Genomic DNA, 5,158 nt, shown 5'->3' with positions numbered 1-5,158 from the left:
GACGGGGTCGGGACGACGCTGGCCTGGGGTCGACGACGGCGACCGGGGCTCGTCTCCGGTGACAAGGTGGCGGGGCGCGAGGCGCGTGCGGAGGCAGCGACGCTCGCCTGTGGCGGGGTCGGGCACCGCACGGGGCGGAGCGATGGGAGCGGGGTGGATCAGGCCTTGGCGGCGGCGAGATCCGGCCCAGATGGGCTCGGAGGGGCTTCTCGCGGGCCTGGGTGGGCCTGCGGTGGTGGGACGCTGCTGGGGGACGCGTGGAGGCTGCAGGTTGGCTGGAGGGGCGCTAGGTGGCGGCGCGGCGAGTGGGGCGGCGACACTTGGCAGTGGAGGGCTGGCTGGGCGCTAAAAATGAGGTGGAAGGCGACGACGGCTGTGGGAGGAAGGGGTTAGGGTAGGTTTAGGCTAGGATTGCCATTTTCGGTAGGGGTAGGTGTATATAAAGGGTAGGGGCTAGGGTTTGAGGGTTTGAGACCGTTTCAGAGCCGTTCAATTTCTATCGGACGGTCCGGAGCGGAGGGGGTTAGGAAGGTGGGCTAGTGGGATGTGAAGAGGAGTTGGGCTGAGATGAGAGGGAAAGAGTGCAGCCCGGCACAGGTTCTCGGAGACCGAAAACGTCTGACGATTGACCGGCAACAGTGCCGCTATAAGTTTAACGGTTGGGCTACCAAACGGACTCCGAATGTGACGAAACTTGACAGGTGGTCTACCTACACTATAATAAGACCGCACACCAAGTTTCACCCCATTCCGAGAACATTTTTATGCCCCTTATAAAATAATATTTCAAAGGTGCCGCGGGCGCGTGCGGGTGTGTCTGGCCTCAGAACGGACAAAGGAGAGAACTGGGAGGACCCAAACGGATGCTTGTTCTGAAAAACATGCAGATGAAATGCAGATGATGACATGGCAAAATGCAACACGCAAGAAAATGACATGGCAACAACGGCGAATAACTGGAAGACACCTGGCGCATCGGTCTCGGGGCGTTACACCTTGCCACACCACGGATGGCTTGAACAACCTTTCCAAGAAGATGTTAGGTGGGACGGGGTCGCGCTTAGCACCGATGCAGGCATGGATATCCGCCGCTTGATTGTTTTCTCGGACCACATGATGAAATTTGAGCCCCTCGAATCAAGCTGACATCTTGAGGACGGCGTTGCGGTAAGCCGCCATTTTTGGGTCCTTGGCGTCGAAGTCTCCATTTATTTGTGATATTGCGAGGTTCGAATCCCCACGCACTTCTAGGAGTTGGATGCCCATGGAGACTGCCATCCAAAGATCGTGTAACAGAGCCTCGTATTCGGCTGCATTGTTGGAGTCTGTGTATAGTATTTGGAGTATGTATTGGACTGTATCTCCGGTGGGGGATGTTAGGACAACGCCCGCTCCCAGACTAGCCAGCATCTTAGAGCCGTCAAAGTGCATGATCCAATTGGAGTATGCGCCGTACTCTTTAGGGAGTTAGACTTCTGTCCATTCGGCAACGAAGTCAGCCAGTACTTGCGACTTAATGGCTCGCCGTGGTTTATATATGATGTCGAATGGGAGGAGCTCGATGGCCCACTTAGCAATCCGGCCAGTGGCATCGCGGTTATTTATTATATCGTTGAGTGGTACTTCGGAGGCCATCGTGATTGAACACTCTTGAAAGTAGTGTCGTAGTTTCCGGGATGCCATGATGACTGCGTATGCTATCTTTTGATAATGCGGGTACTGTGACTTGCATGGTGTGAGGACAGTGGATACGTAGTATACCGGCTTTTGAAGCGGGAACTTATGTCCGTCATCCTCTCGTTCGACGACGAGCATTGCGCTTACAACTTGATGCGTTGCAGCTATATATAACAGCATGGGTTCGCCAATGTTCGGTGCGGCCAAGATTGGGTTGCTGGATAAAAGGGCCTTTATTTTTCCATTCCGGCCGTAGCCGCATCCGTCCACTCGAAGTGTTCGGTGCGTCGAAGAAGGCGATAGAGAGGTAGTGCCTTTTCTCCCAATCGGGAGATAAAGCGGCTTAAGGCAGCCATGCATCCAGTTAATTTCTAGAATTGCTTGAGGTTTGTTGGGATAGCCAACTGTAACAAAGCTCGGATTTAAGCCGGGTTTGCTTCAATTCCTCTATTGGAAACGATGAAACCTGTGAGCTTTCCGGCAGGAACGCCGAAAACGCATTTTCCGGATTGAGCTTGATGTCATATGTTCGGAGATTGTCGAACGTAAGCCTCAGGTTGTCTATTAAGGATTCAACGTGTCTGGTCTTGATAACCACGTCATCTACGTATGCCTCAACTGTTTTGCCGATTTTTTTCCAGGCATGTCTGAATCATGCGTTGGTAGGTTGCACCAGCATTTTTGAGACCGAAAGGCATGGTGTTGAAACAGAAAGGGCCGTATGGAGTGATGAATGTCGTTGCGGCTTGATCGGACTCCGCCATCTTGATTTGATGGTATCCGGAGTATGCGTCGAGGAAGCACAATGAGTCGTGTCCTGCAGTAGCGTCGATGATTTGATCGATGTGTGGGAGAGGGAAGGGATCCTTGGGGCAAGCCTTATTGAGGTCCTTTAAATCGACACATAGGTGCTAGGATTTGTCCTTCTTTGGTACCATCACCAGGTTTGCTAGCCAGTTCGGGTGTTTTATTTCTCTGATGAATCTGGCTTCGAGTAACTTGGCTAGCTCCTCTCCCATGGCTTGTCGTTTAGGTTCTGAAAAACGCAGTAGAGTCTGCTTGACCGGCTTGTATCCCTTCAATATGTTTAGGCTATGCTCGGCCAGCCTGCGTGGGATTCTTGGCATGTCTGAAGGGTGCCAGGCGAAGATGTCCCAATTCTCGCGCAAGAACGCCCGCAGTGCGGCGTCTATTATGGGGTTTAGTTGTGCCCCAATGGATGCTGTTTTGTAGAGTTCGTTGGCTGGACCTGGAATTTGACTATTTCGTCCGCTGGTTTGAAAGAGGTGGACTTGGATCATTTGTCGAGTATCACGTCGTCCCTGTCCATTATGGAGCACAGCGCAGTTAGTTCTTCGGCCGCGAGGGCTTCGGATAATGCCTCAAGGGCCAGGGTGGCGGTTTTATTTTTGGCGCGGAGTGCTACGTCCAGATCACTGGCTAGAGTGATGATTCTGTTGGGCCCGGGAATCTTGAGTTTCATGTACCCGTAATGGGGTATAGCTTGGAAGCTCGCGAATGCGTCCCGCCCTAAAAGGGCATGGTATCCACTACTGAACGGGGCCACTTGGAATGTTATTTCTTCGGACCTGTAATTCTCTGGCGTGCCGAATACCACATCGAGTGTGATTTTTCCCGCACATCGTGCCTCCCGACTAGGGATAATTCCTCTGAAGGTCGTTCTGCTTTGCTCAATGTGGCTCTTTTCTATTTCCATTTTGTTGAGGGTTCCTCATAGATGAGGTTTAATCCGCAGCCACCGTCCATGAGCACTTTAGTAAGCCGTAAGCCATCCACAATTGGACTAAGGACCAAAGCGGCTGGTGCTCGGACTATTTGGAATTGAGGTTCGTCACTGGCATTGAAGGTTATGGCCGTGTCATTCCATGGATTTATTGCTGCTATGTGGCAGACTTCGGCGAGGCCGCGGAGTGCTCTCTCGCGCCTGTTATTTGAGGCAAAAGTCTCGAAGACTAACAACACTATATTATTGTTTTCTACGGGATGATGCTCTGCGGTGTCGTTAATGAGGAGGTCCTCGCCACTCTTGGCCACCTACCGAAGTATCCAACATGCTCTAAGGCTGTGTGTTGGTATGGTATCCGGTGTGGTGTGAATTTTGCATGGCCCATTAAGCCATCCCTCCAATACGGTTCCACGCCCTGTAGTAGGCTTTGGTTTCTTTGTAATTGGATTTGGTGACTTGCGAGATTGCACCCTTTTAGTTCGGACGAGGGGTTTAGTGAAAGCCGGAGGATCCCATAATTTTGCTTGGGTTCTCCAGGCGCTTTCCATCGCACAGTACTTCTGTACTATGGCCGCCAAGTCAGCGAAGTGTGATATGTCACGGCGACTTACGGTGTTGATGATTCCCTTGTTCGTGCAATTTTTGCAAAAGAATGAGATTGCGTCTTCCTCGCGACAATCCTTGACCTAGCCCATTACAAGGAGGAATCTGGCCCAAAAGTGATGTACTGTCTCTTGGGATTGTTGTCTAATGTGGGAAAGATCGCTTGTATCTGGGTGGGTGGGTGGATTTAAGTCCGAACCCTGATCCAATCTGAGACCCAGGGGCAGAGGAACTTCCGAACTTGGTAGTTCGGGTCCCGGGATGTTGCCCAATTTTTCTAGCCCATTGTCCGATTCTAAGTTCGGAGTTTGGGTCATGTCCTCCCACAAACGGGTATCTGGCTCGGAGAGCTCGGGAAGTCAGACATAGTTCGTCCTCAAAATAGAGGAAGAATCGCTGCATTGCTCCTCCACCACCGCTATCTGAAGGGTGACCGGCGGAGAGTTAATCTCTCTTTGATCAGGTTTAAGCCCAATCCGATCATAGTCCGTAGCGACTCCCAAGGCGGCGATGCGATCCAAGAGCTCGTTCAAGGACGAGAGCTCCATTGGATCCATCTGCTCGGTGTATTCTGAGCTGACGTGGAGGCTGTTTTTTATGACCCGAAAAGTCATCGTCGGCGCGGCGGCCGAACGGGCGGTCATGACGAAGCCGCCTAGTCAGAAGGTTTGGCCTAAAGCCAGGGCTCCCCCAGAGGTGATGTTATCCTTGATAACAAGGCGAGCCATCAAACCTTTTTCGACATCATAGTGGAACTCTCAATGAAAGCACCAATGTCAGTGTCAAAACCGACATATCTCGGGTAGGGGGTCCTGAACTTTGCATCTAAGGCTAATGGTAACAGGAGGCGGGGACACAATGTTTACCCAGGTTCGGGCCCTCTCGATGGAGATAATACGCTACTTCCTGCTTGATTGATCTTGATGATATGAGTATTACAAGAGTTGATCTACCACAAGATCGTAGAGGCTAAACCCTAGAAGCTATCCTATGGTTATGATTGTTGTTTTTGTCCTACGGACTAAACCCTCCGGTTTATATAGACACCGGAGGGAGCTAGGGTTACAAAGAGTCGGTTACAAAGAAGGGAATCTACATATCCGAATCGCCAAGCTTGCCTTCCACGCAAAG

This window comes from Triticum dicoccoides, chromosome 7B (genome assembly GCF_002162155.2).
Source record: "Triticum dicoccoides isolate Atlit2015 ecotype Zavitan chromosome 7B, WEW_v2.0, whole genome shotgun sequence".
In the NCBI taxonomy this organism is placed as follows: domain Eukaryota; kingdom Viridiplantae; phylum Streptophyta; class Magnoliopsida; order Poales; family Poaceae; genus Triticum; species Triticum dicoccoides.
The sequence above is the reverse complement of the archived record's forward strand: the minus strand, read 5'-3'. Positions refer to the sequence as shown.